Source organism: Crassostrea angulata, chromosome 3 (assembly GCF_025612915.1).
Source record: "Crassostrea angulata isolate pt1a10 chromosome 3, ASM2561291v2, whole genome shotgun sequence".
Lineage (NCBI taxonomy): Eukaryota > Metazoa > Mollusca > Bivalvia > Ostreida > Ostreidae > Magallana > Magallana angulata.
Genome location: NC_069113.1, coordinates 30,965,879 through 30,980,476, shown reverse-complemented (window position 1 = coordinate 30,980,476; position 14,598 = coordinate 30,965,879).

Below are 14,598 nucleotides of genomic sequence, written 5' to 3'. Positions count from 1 at the left end.
CTACTTCTAAATAAATAAATTATAACAAATTTTATAAACTATGAATTATGTAAATTTACTGAAAAAATAGGTTTGTTTTAATTTATTTTGCAATCAAATTTATTTACGTTGTTAATTTTATTTTTATTGGATTATCATAATTCATCGTTTGATCATATGCTGCGCTCGCCCCAATGGTCGCACCGTAAAACATTGCATACATGTATAATGATATTTCCATTGCATAAACAGAAATACCAATTAATATTATGTGAATTTGACCTTATATGGGCAGTTATGGCGTTCCATACATATCATTTCAACTTATTGATCCTATGAAATAGCTAGTATGCGATAATCTTACCCATACGTTGACACTTAAAAATTGATAAAGTTTCAACGAGGGTCTCCTTTCAACAGGAGTCAGTATTTTTTAGGTAGTCTACAGGGTAACTATTCTTTTTTTCTTTCTTTTTTATTGAGTTTTTCACTTTCACAACATATATACATACATATATGACTTATCTTGTACATGTATTTATATAATTATCTTGTAAAGCTTCTAAGTATATGATTATTCTATATTATACAGTTCTTATGTAGTGAAAGTAAATTTTGAGAGAGAGAGAGAGAGAGAGAGAGAGAGAGAGAGAGAGAGAGAGTTAATAAAGGGGAGAGAGCAAGGGAAAGGTTTGGGGCATTGTTCACATATGGATATAAAACTTAAACCATAATCATGTGATAGATCCCTGTTCTACCGGGATACTTAAGGGAGGAAAAAAGGATAAAACACAAAAAAGGACATCACAGTTCAAAACAAGATTGAGATGAGACACAATAAAAAGACAATTTAACTATATATAATACAGTGCTATAGCTTATCACATATTTTTTGCCAATGGCTTTCATACTCCTTATATCTACAATTTTTCATTAGCCTATATTTTTCAGTCAAGACCCTTTCTATTACAACATTTTTTAATCCATGTATATTTGGATTTGTATTACTTTTGTATTTACAAGAAAAAATATATTGCTTTACAATAAGAACTAACAAGTTAAAAAAATCTATAAATATCTCTATTTTTATATTTTCCAAAGAGAACTGATTGTTTATTAAATGTTATTAACAGATCAAACTGTCGCAAAATCCAGTCTTCGACAGCAGACCATAATTATTTTATAATAGTACATTCATAGAATAAATGCCCAAATACTCTCTTCATCTCTTTTACAGAAAGTACATACAATAGACTCTGCTTTTTTTTTATTTTGAAAAGATATTTATTTGTCAGAACAATCCTATGAAGAATTTGGAACTGTAACCAATGTAGTTTTGATTCTTGTGTAGATTTAAAGGGGAGTTAAAAAATTTTGTGCCAGGTTTCTTGTGCATAGTTATGACCCTTTTCTCTCCATTTTGGTATAGATGTACATGTTTCTCTCTTTTTATCTAATAATAAGTTGTACATAAGTTTGCAGCCTTTACGATTATCATTAAACATTAGGATATGATTAGGGATAACAGGTCCATATTCTTTTATTATTTGTAAGTTTGGTATGTTTAACTCTTGTGTATGCAGTCTGGTCCTTACAGCAGTTCTTAAACTTGCATATTCAATAAAGTTTGTCATTGGATTTATTTGTTTTAATTTTTCAAAGCTTATAAATGTTACATTAATATTAATGCACTATGCACTTTACCACCCCATAAACATTGAAAAATATCATTTTCGAAGTTTTTCAAGCAATCAGTACTTGGGTTGGGTAATGTTAGTATTAAATGATTTAATTTTGGTATTAATAATGTCTTAATGACTGTGATTCGCCCAATAGGGGTTAACTATTCTTCTTAACACTAAAACTAATTTCATGCATTTAAGAACAGCCTCAAAAATATTAATAGTAAAAAACTGAATATGCATAAACTATTTAACCATGGCAAAAGATAAGAAAATATTTGGCGTTGTCAGTTGATAAATAACAGTAGTAACTTAAATGCTGACCTTTACTCACACCACCTTATTGCTTCTCCACTATGTCAGAAGTGCTTCCTTGAAGTGGAAGACTCCAAACATTATTTCTTACACTGTCCATTATATGCCTCCCAAAGAAAATCTCTTTTGATTATATGAACGACAATTCCATACCAATCACAATTAAGAATCTACTTTTTGGAAGTGATGAACTAACATTTCAAAATAACTTACTATTTTTTGATAAAATTCATTTTTACATAAAAAGTACAAACAGATTTTAGTAAGTCAATAGGTAAAAATGTACACATTGTATAAAAAATGTATCAAAATGGGTACCACTGACTTTCCTTACACTCCCTTCTTTTCATTTTTTTTATTGCTTATTTGTTCTCCCCCTCCCCCTCCCACCCCCTCCCCCCAAACTTTCCATTTTTTTTTACTCTGTTATCAATTTTTGTTTTGTTATTATTACATGTTTTTTCTTTTCTTTCTCATTTTTTCTCTACACTACATATACTTTTTTATTTTCAACCTTAGCAATTAACCAACATTTTTTTTTTTTTTCATTTTTCTATCATAAGCTATTTGTTTTGTTTATTTTTTTGCACTGTACCTCCTTCCAATGCTGTTTATAATATTAATCTATTATACAAAATTCAGTTGCATTATATACATGTATGTATATATATCTTATATAAAATTATATAATTACGCATATTATACCTTGACTACAGGAGAGAACATGAATAGGCATTATGCCTGCTGTTCAATCCATTTCAATGTATCTATATACTTGAATAAAATACTTCTTAAATTAATACACCAAATGTTTTAAAGCGATTTTATATAACCAACTTACATTGTTTTAGTACGAAAGCCGAGAAGGATCATTCGAGATTCGAAATACGAGATTCGAAATACGAGATTCGAGATTCGAAATTCGAGATTCAATATCTAAATTAACCAATCAAATCAAGGATCTGAAAATATGTATCCTAGCGACATCAAACTGTTCTAAATAAAAATCATACGTACATGCTCTTATATACAAATAAATGCTATGTTCACTTCTCCCTACCTAACTAAATAATTATTTGTCTTTACTTTTACACAGAATATCTAAGTAGACTAGTAATAACGCAGTGTGCTTCGCGGATCTAAGTGATTTTGTTTGCCCTGGTGCATTTCCACCTGATGCGTTTGAACCCTAAGGTATTTCACCACCAGTAATAGTTTAAAACCCGGGTTTATTCACCCCTTTTGTGTAAAAATGCGGTTATGGTAGAGAACTTCATAAGCGTAGCTAATTTTTTGCTGTATGGGGTCCTAGGCCAATTTTTAAAAAAATTACTATGTAATAAGCTCCAATTTTCCCGAGGAGGGGGTCCAGATCCCCTGACCCCCTCCTTTCTAGATCCCCGCATGAAGATTAGTACATATATCTAAATAATCTAAATATAAATAATCTGTCCTGTTTCACTAATAAATATAAGCATTACTTATCGTTTTTATGTATGCATACAGTGATACACTAGTACTATGATTATGAACAAATCATTGAGATATTATCACATCATACGGAATTATTAATAAATACAATTTTTTTCCTTTTCCTCAGTAAACAACTTATTATGAGTCTTACTTTTGGAATTGTTTTCAATATAGAAGGATACCTACTCTCTACAATTAAAGGTAGGGATGATAGGGTGCCAATTTGTTCACATTGCCGATTTCTTGTGCAGAGAACAGTAAAACCTTTTATTTGATTGTGCATGAATATTTCAAAATTAATTGTTGTACATATATTTTGTTATAATTCATTCATTGATATATCAACAAGAAAGAATAAAAGCATATGTTTCACAGCCAAGTTAAGTTTCTCTGTAGTTTCCTACCCCCCTACCCCCCACCGCACCAAAATTGACAATAATTACATATAAGTCATACAAATGTTTACTCTTTTTGTAAGTAAATCTCTAAAGATGTAAATAAGCACTGCAAACAAAGATGTGTGTATTTAATATACTACTACATTACACTTAGCCAGATAAAATGTAATCAGGATGAAGCTACAAGGGGTGAGTGGTGCAAATTTACCAATTTGTCGCCATACACACAGAACACCAAATAAAGAAACTGTGAGTGGTGTGTGGAATGCATAAAAGATGGCGGCAAATTATCTCAAATAATCAGTGCAAAAACCCACAAATAGGCTGTTATTTGTTACATATCCTGCAAAAACATTGAAAAAAATGTTATCGTCCCATAACATAGCCGATTAAGTTAATGTGTACATATGGTCGAAGTACATGTAATTCTAGAAGGCGGACGTATCAGGCGGGGATCCAGAAAATTAAATTTAAAAAATGATCGGTTGAATTACATTAAATGCTTTGAAAATTGTTTTAAAATATCGCACGGGTCAAAATGCGTGATAGAAGCTATGTACAGTGTAATTGTCCAGAAACTTTCATTTTATATCAATATGTAGTATTACCTATTATAACAAATGAGAGTATAGCACAACTGCCACAAGCAATACATGTCCTTTACCGGCACCACCTCCCTCCCCTTAAAAAAATGAAACAATTGCCGTTTTATTTGCTAAAATGTGTGTGGTTCAAGATTTTTCTAAAGGACATACCCGATTAGAATTGAAAAAGAGTCGTACGTTTAAAACTAATTTTGTCAAAATTTTTAGATTCATTTGGTTATATTTTGGTCCATTTGGGTAAATATATGCTCCAGCGCAGCTCTAATTTATATATAATCAGGCCATAATTTCAAAATATTTTCAAACATTAATAGCTTTAAATCCAGTGGATGAAAGAAAAGGAAAGCAAGTCGAACTCGATGAGTGCTAATACCTGTGTTGAATGAATGGTACAGTAGGATATGCGCAAAAAAGTCCTGTCTACTCTTTCCTACCCTATAATTATTGGAATATTAAATCCGATTATAAGAGTCAAACTAGACACGATCTCGTTGCGAGCAACGAGGAGGTCTTCCGTCCGATTTTTAGAATATGGAATGACCTTACGCTTGATCTCCACCAACGGAATGATCTGGAAAATGAGGCGGGATCTATGAGTAATGGGTGAAAGACTATCTATCCCTTTGGTGTCCCTTATTTGAGGGATCAGCTCCTTTTCATTCAGTCTAGTCAAAAGGTAGTTTTGTGTACCACTAATAAGTGTTTAGAAATTTGGTTACCGTTTTTGAGATATCTGGGAAAAATCGTTTTGATATCCGGTCCTAAAACTCCTTTTAGGGTCCAGATAACAAACAATATATGGTTGTACATTGTTAAGCTCAATATTTTGAGCATCTTTTGTTCAATATTGCTTTCCAAAGTTTTCCTCCATTTTGAGATATTGAGCATCAAAGTTGTAGACTTCTGGCCCCTTAAAATCCCTAATAATGTAACATAGGAGTAAATGATTGGCATGTATAGGTAAATAACATTAGAATGAACATAATTGCTTCTATAACGTATCACAAAATCTTTCACAGTAAAAAGTTATCATCAAAAGACTTTAGAGCCCCCTCAGCCCCTTATTTGAAGGACCAGCCCCTTTTTCATGATTTCAAATGAAAGCTCTTGTCAATTCAAACACTTTTTGTTCAAAAAGTAATTACAAATTTTGTACCGTTCTCGAGATTACTTGAGAGGGTCGTTTTAGGGGCCGACCCTGTAACTCCCTTTAAGGACTGCATAACAAATAAATTATGGTTGATTATTGTTAAGCTCAATAATTTGAGCATCTTTTGTTCAATATTGCTTATCCAAATGTTTCTTCATTTTGAGATATTAAGCATCAAAGTTTTGGACTTTTGGCCCCTTAAAATCCCTAATTACGTAACATAGGTGTAAATGATTGCCATGTATAGGTAAAAAACCTAAGAATGAACATAATTGCTTAAATAACGCATCACAAAATATTTCACGGTAAAAGGTTATCATTAAAAGACTTTAGAGCCCCTTCAGCCCCTTATTTGAAGGGCCAGCCCCTTTTTCATGATTTCAAATGAAAGCTCTTGTCAATTCTAACACATTTTGTTCAAAAGGTGTTTACAAATTTTGTACCGTTCTCGAGATATCGGGAGAGGGTCGTTTTAGGGGCCGACCCCGTAACTCCTTTTAGGGACCGCATAACAAGGAAATTATGGTTTCAGATTGTTAAGCTCAATATTTTGAGCATCTTTTGTTAAATATTGCTTATCCAAATGTTTCTTAATTTTGAGATATAGAACATCAAAGTTTTGGACTTCTGGCCCCTTAAAATCCCTAATTACGTAACATAGGAGTAAATGATTGCCATGATTAGGTTAATAACCTAAGAATAAACATAATTGCTTCTATAACGCATCACAAAATATTTCACGGTAAAAAGTTATCATTAAAAGACTTTAGAGCCCCCTCAGCCCCTAATTTGAAGGGCCAGCCCCTTTTTCATGATCTCAAATGAAAGCTCTTGATTTAATTAAGTTTTTTTGTTCTACATGTTTTAACAAAATGCTTCCAAGAAAAGAGATATTCAAAGAAAACCAAGAAAAATCATGACGCCTTTTTTATCTTAATTTTCAAGCTCGGGCGAGCTTCGGCGCTCTTTGAGATAAAGATGATTAATGACCATTAGACACTATTTCAGTCTTTCGTCTATCAGCCCTGAAAAGTTCAACATCATATCTTCAATGGTAAAAGAGGAGTTCTCGGTACAAAATACCCCTATAAAAACTGATAAATCCACGATATCTCGAGACAGGAAGTGACGTCATCAACAAAAAAAATTTCCAACAAGGTTCAGATCAATACCTATCAGAACTGAAAATTTGACGTAAATCGGTTGAGCCGTTTCCGAGAAATCGCGTGCACAAAATCGGTAAGAAAAAAAAAAATAATAATAATAATAGGGAAAAAGAAACCTAAGAAAAACAATAAGGTCTTCCGTTGGAAACGGAAGACCTTAATTAAAATTCAAGTACGGATATGTACCTGTTTATCAAAAGTAAAACTACTCATAATTTATCTACAGTGCATCGTTATGGAGCTACACAGAAAGTTTTATATTATTTGCCGAGCCAAATAAAAAAAACCTGGAAAACGAAGAGAAAACAAAGTGGGGACAGAATAACTGACAAATAAATTAGGACTATATAGCCCCCCCCCCCCCCCCCCCCCACTCTTGAAATGTATATACTGAAAACAGATTATTGGCGTACAACATCCGCACACAATTCAAAGAAAATTTCATGTTTTTTTTTATCATTTTCGCTAGCTAATGTAAGACATCACAAATACCCCAAACCCCCTCACGGAAAAGGAAATGCTAGGTGATGAGAGAGAGAGAGAGAGAGAGAGAGAGAGAGAGAGAGAGAGAGAGAGAGAGAGAGAGAGAGAGAGAGAGAGTCGATGTAAATCACAGGTGCACTAACACCGTTGAAATTAAAGCTTGCTAGTTGGTCTGCCCTACCCTAGCTACCTCCTCTCTTTTCTCGTTTTAGAGGCTTAATTATTGTCTATATATGCTTGTAACAAATCAAATCAATTTCAAATTCTAAATTAAACTGAATTTGACATTACAAAACTCTCTCTGTGTCTGTCTGTCTGTCTGTCTCTCTCTCTGTCTGTCTGTCTGTCTGTCTCTCTCTCTCTCTCTCATATCGACAATGGCATTGCCATACCCTACAATACACTATTCTTATCTGGGTTTTGTCTTTGAGGTTGTAAATCATTATATCTTCTATGGTTTAAAACTTTATCATAACCTATATTTTGACATGTCGATTATTTCATTGAGTTTCGTTTCATAGCTAAAACATTTAGATTAAACAGATCTTTCTTCGCGAGCCGATTTTTACACAGTTGGGGCGAATACACTTCGGGTTAAAATTGTTCGGGGGAAATACATACAGGGCAAACAAAACCACTTAGATTCGCAAAGCCAACAGTGTTATTTTTAATTTAATTGTTTATACTGTGTGGGGTTAATTCATCAATGTTTATTTTACCATTTTATAACCACTATATAAGAGCTATTAAGACATTTATTTGTAGGAAAGAGCATGTACGAATGATCTTTATTTAGAACAGTTTGATGTTGCTAGGATACAGGTTTCAGATCCATGATTTGATTGGTTAATTTAGATATTGAATCTCGAATTTCGAATCTCGAATCTCGTATTTCGAATCTCGAATCTCGAATGATCCTTCTCGGCTTTCGTATTTTAGAGCTTGTATGCATCATTAATACGACATGTTTGTAACAATCATTGTCATTAATAGCTGATAATTTTCAAAAACTAATTAATTAGTATAACGCAAATATTTTAGTGGTCAAGAGGCGGGTATTGCTGGCTGCAGCTGTAAAGGTTTATTATGATGCAGTTTAAGAAATTCGCAAAAAAGAATTTGATTTTTAATGTGTGTTAGATAGACAGACAGACAACGAATGACTGTGCTTGATTGGTAAGCAATTCCTTGTTCGTTTTAATAATAACTTCTATGAAATGGAGCAAGCATAACCGCCCGTCCAAGTTTACTCGAACAGTCATTTGGTGGTATTTTCGAATCACCCCGCGTTCCGTGTTTTAGAAAGTTTGATGTATCGCACTGCAGTGTAAAAAACATGAACAAATGAAACTCTCCAACAGTCACCACCTGTAATGTTATTTACATAGGCGTCGGAGTCGGGGGGGGGGGGGGGGCGCTAACCATTAGGCACATAGCATCATAGAGGGTTCAGCCCCCCCCCCCCCCCCCCCACACACACACACACACACTTTTTCTCGCAGAAAACATAATTGTTCCTAAATTTACCTTGAAATGATTAGGATTTTCATGATTTTGGGAATTAGCTTTTTTTTTTTTTTGCTTGTCAACATTTCTGAGGATTAGTCTAGCCCCCCCCCCCCCCCCATTTCAATTTGCTTCCGACGCAAGTGATTTATATATAGAGAGTTTAAAGAAGAAATGACATACATTAATAAATTTTTTTGTGATTAAAATCTTCTCGCTAACGTAAAGGAAATTTGTGTGATGAAAACGCTGTTCAATATTTATTTCTCATTACATTGTATGCTATTGCTTTATTAAGCGAGAAAATTGATACAATGTATGTTTGTAACCGCATGCGCAGATCCAGAAAGCATTTCCAGGGGTTGTCCGAGGGATAATTTTGTTTTCCAAGGTTGGAGAGGGGGTTTGAGGCCTATTTCGGGAATTTTGCTATGTAATCTTATTAATTTGAATTTTCCAAGAGGTGTGAGGAATAGTCCTTTCACCCCCTTATACCCTCTAAACAAGAGAATCGGTGGTGTAGTGGTAAGCGAGGAGTTCTTTGAACAAATGTCACTGTAAAAGCGGGTGTTCGAATCGTACGCGTTTTGGGTATTTTGTTTATCTTTTTGTTTACATTGTATTAAAATGTAATTTTCTTTTTATACTTAATAATATACATTGTTAAAATGTATTTTTCTTTTATTTTCTTAATAAATAAAAATTTGCTAATAATAACTTGAAATTATTTGATATGCGTTTTCTACTACTTTTATAAAATATGAAATGTATGTTATTCTCTTTAAGATCGCACGATTTCATATTGTAAACAGATGGTTGTTGTGCATGCAAGAAACTATTAAATGACAAGATAAAACGTTCCATCTCTTAATCCTTGAGAGTCTTGTTAACACAACAAGGACATACGCTGGACAAAAGCATGTAATTGTGCTCAAAATGCAGAATACAAGCTAAGTCAAACGTATAGTGTGCGCCTAATGAAAATTCAACGATTAACTAGGCATGTATTTCACTTCCAATTGTACCGACAGGAAAATCACATTACAAATGCGTATTTTGTTGTGAAAGAAAAAGCATAGTAGTTGTACCAGAAGACACATAGACCACTCGGACCAATGACCAGTGACGAATAACAAGTCCCCTTGTTATACGTTAGTGGTTTGACTACCGCTGTCTTCCGTGTGGTATATATCATAGGCATCGGAACCCCGGGGGGGGGGTTAACTTTTTTTGGCAAATTTATACATACCAAAGACCTTTTTTTGCTTGTCAATATTTTGTACAAGTCTAACCCCCCCCCCCCCCCCACTTTCAATTTGATTCCGACGCCACTCATTTTTTTTTTGGAAAAACTTGTTTTAAATACCACAAAAGGTGTTACCTAAATTCCTCCTGTTTCCGAAGCGGAAAAATCGACTACTACAAATGGTGGAATCGGCTCACCCATACTCTTTGTCGACTCCCCTGCAGGGGTTGTATATGATGACTGAGGTAAATTAGTAAATAAAATATTTTTAGAAACATTTTTGTATTTAAAGTCTTTAAATGAGTACGTGATTGTCATTTCAAATTTGCAAGTTTAAGGTATATGTAAATACTATAAAATTTAAGCACATTTACGGCTTTTTGGACATTTTCATTTGGACAATACTGTCCACCGTTTAAATGCCCAGTTAACTCCTACGTTTATTACTTCTTATTAGAGGTATGAGAAGGTCGTGGGCATTTCCAACGGCTTATTCCCCCAGATTCTTTAGTTTCAAGAAAGAATGTCTCTGTTTGAAATGCTCTGAAGAAGGAAACAGAAGATACGAAAAAGGTATCATTAGGACTTAAAGCGCACGCGCGGGGGGTGGGGGGGGGGGGGTGAGCACTAAAGTCTTGATCTCGAACACGGTCGAAGAAGCATCACCATTACATGCAGTTCTTAGTTTTTCTGTCCAAAGATTCAGTTTTGTTCTTTCACATGCATGAAAACTACCGTAAAAAATGTCACCAGATGGAATTTTTTTTAATGTTGATAATCTGGCTAAAGTTTTGTGCTAGGATCATATCAAAGTAATTTTTTCAGTGCCCCATTCCTCCTTATTAGGCATATCGCAGTTTATATTGCCGTACATTAATTAACTCTGAATGAAAAAAAAATATATAAAGTACATGCTTCCTTTGGTGCTCTGTCAATATTTCAATTCTAAGTTAAAAAAAAAGACACACGGTCTCCTTCAAGCGATTCATATTCTCTCGATTTCTTGCATAATATACAATACCAGAGAACGATGCTGTCTGCAGTAGCTTTTTACCCGATTTATGTTTTAATTTAAAAAAAACTGCATGGATATTACCGATGTGTTTTATTTGATTTTTTTAATTAGCACTAACGGCAGCATGAAAGTAAATAGTCGCGCACACTCGAATTATACTCGGCCTTCGGTGGTGGACTAAAGTATTCGCTCTCGACATGTTAAAGTTGGACTTAAGACCTGTATTTTGACAGTTTTTAAGATTATCCTATTAGGATATGACAATTTTATGAGCTATGATGAGATCTTATGAAAATTTTTTGGTCTTAAAGATTTGAGTCAAAAGTCAGCTATGTTAAACGAGCCCCAGGTTTATATGGCAGAGTAGGAAAAGGTAAGATTGGTTTTGCTCTTGTGGGGGAGGGGGCATTTCCTTTGGTCCAGGTTGTGCATTAGGACAGATATTATTTTCCGGTTATGACGGAAAATTCATTGGGATCTATTCACAAAAACCATACGCCAGCCATGGTAAAACGCAGACACCGAGTTGGCGCTGTGTGACGTTATCATTATGATGTCATTTTTTACGTTGCACGACGTTATCAGCAGTATTTCACTAAACACATAGATCATACGATATATATATTGATACAAATTTAAAAAATCAATAATGAAAAACAGAACCTGAATATATTTAATATATTTTTTTATTTTAATGTATATTTTTTCAAATTGCCATAGGCCCAAATAGGCCCCGTGGCACTTAACGTAGACAAATAGGCCCTGTGGCACAGAAATGGTTAAAGATATAACCAGGTAAGCCGTTTCCAAAGATACATGTACAGGATGTCAAAAGGCAAAAATGATTTTAAAAGTAAGTATGAATTGGCGTTTAAGCAATAGGTAAATAATATATATATATATATATATATATATATATATATATATATATATATATATATATATATATATATTATACAAATATTGACTGGGGTTGAGGGCAAAATGATTATATTAGCCCCCGAGGGACGAAATATTGCCCGACGCGAAGCGGAGGGCAATATTTTCGTCCCAAGGGGGCTAATATAATCAATGTTGCCCTCAACCCCAGTCAATATTTGTTTTGTTATATGAAGAAACAAACCAAAATTTAAGAAATTAATTAAAACCAGATCGCCGTAATTTTCTCAGCTCAACAAAGAATTCACGAAATCAATTTTGTGCAAAGTTCATTTCCAAAATATCCTCAGCATCAAACGGTCACTTGTGATATTCCGCCGACCGTAAGAATTAACAGACAGGTGTTCTACCTGATTTTACTTCACAGTAATTCGCAAATCCTTATATCCGTTATGATAGCAAACCGTCGCAATGCGTGTTCGTTGTTTACTTGCCTTGACTGACTGTCTATTATGACGTCACCTTGTTTTGGAGTCGCGAAGAATTATTTACGTCACGGTTTACGAATCAACAAATCAGAGGCGATTATTTGAAATAGAGGGAATGTTCTCTAGATATTATTCCTAGCCAGTCAATATCTAAAAAATATTGACCGGTCAATATTTTTCGGTCGAGCTGATAGTACAATTATTGACTATTCGTCTATATAGAGTTATATAGTGAGAATATACTACTGAATATAACAAATATATATATACCATTTTTGAATAAGTTTTCTCGTTATGTCACAAATGAGATAATTTTATTACTATGCCTGAAAATTGCTGAATCACACCGGAAACAGTTATATTGCCCTCCCGGAAACAGTTATATTTCACAGGAAATAGTTTTCTCGCATTGTCACCGGTGTGAGATCGGTTTGTCCGGTGTGAGACAGCAGTGTGAGATTTTTCTGTCTTACACTGTGTATTACTACGCTGTTTTAAAACGTAAACAAACATTGTCTGCTGTAGGGAAATGCAAAATAATGCATTGAGATTATCCATTAAGTAATTGTGTTGCATAATTAATTACAATTTTTCATATTTTAATTGAAAAAAACTGTCGTATGCTTTCATTTAACTTGCACTATTTGAAGCACGCGGAGGGATAAACCGAAAGTAATCTTTTGTACGTCATAACAGAAAGTTGTCAAACATCATTTTTAAGCTAATATAATGCGAGAAAAATAATCATTCATTATATACTCGTGTGGGATAGTGAAATTCCACCTCGGGGCCAAGATTCACGGTCTAGGACTCGGCAAAGCCTCGTCCTAGACAGTGAATCTTGTCCCCGAGGTGGAATTTCACTATCCCACACTCGTAATAATGAATGATTCTATTAATATTGCCCTCCCAAAACTGTAATATCACCATCGCGTGCAAGAGTTCTGCATATTAATTACGTCGGGTTCGAAATTCAACGAGCCAGTTGCTAAGCAAACGTAAACAGATCCGCGAATTTTAAACATGTCAGGCCAACGTCTGCGGTTTGTTAATCTAAATTCAAATGAACTCGATTGTTTAATTGATGAAAAAATTCGGCAAATACGACGAAAGTGATAAACTCAAGCGTGAGTTTTTTAAAAACATTTGCCTCTGCCTTGTGAATTAAATAAATATGTTGATAACCCGAGTTTGATTTGTTTTGAAAATGTTATATAACATATATTACATGTCTTCTCGGGCGACAATACCAGAATATTTGTCCCTTGGTGACAGGAAAGCCCTGGAGTGTTATGTCGCCCTCTGCCTTCGGCATCGGGCGACATAACACTCCAGCCAGTCCAGGGCTTACCTGTCACCTCGGGGCAAATATTCTAGTATGTCGCCCTCGAAGCCATGTAATATATGTATAATAGCGAGCGCAGCGAGGCGGCGCGAAGAGCCGCTCGCGTAGTGAGGTCCATAAACAACGTGTACGAACGGAGGAAATTCGAGTTGAAATCTGCACATTGTTCAAAGAAAATTTCGTGGACCCGCGTGAAAACGTTCTACTATCCCAGTGATCCTTTGCGGTGCATAGCAACATGGCGGAACAGGAAGCGTTTCTAAGGAAAATTCCTACCTCTAAATCGCATACATCATTTTCATTTAACAGTACAAAAATCCTTTTAAAAACTTTAAATAAACAACACATATGCTTACGTAAAAAACTGTATCTATCTGGACTTTTGCTGACATATGACGTCATTTCCTTCCCCGAATTTGTGCGACAATATACGAAAACTGTCGAGCGCTAAAGAAAGTTAAGTATGACGTCACAATGATCTCGCATTTTAATTTCCCGCGATACAGCATCTGTACTGGATGTAACGTGTAGGAAGTACTCAGTATCAGTGTTAACGGTGACTCTTTTGCTAATTAGTTTTGTTTAGATGATTTTTTTTTTGCTTAGTAAATACACATGCAAGTTCCATATTCTAAATTTACTGTCATATTGATCCAATCATATATGCATACGTTAGTTAGGTGACAAAAAATAATTAAAACCGAAAAGTCCCCCCCCCCCCCCACACACACACACGGATTAGGATTTTCATGATTTTGGGAACTGGAATAACAGTTTGATAACTTCGGGTTCCTTGCGGTGGTAAAAGTTTTCGAGACAAAGCCAAAGTTTTTTGGTTTTTGGTTTTTGGTCCACGGGATGCATTTAA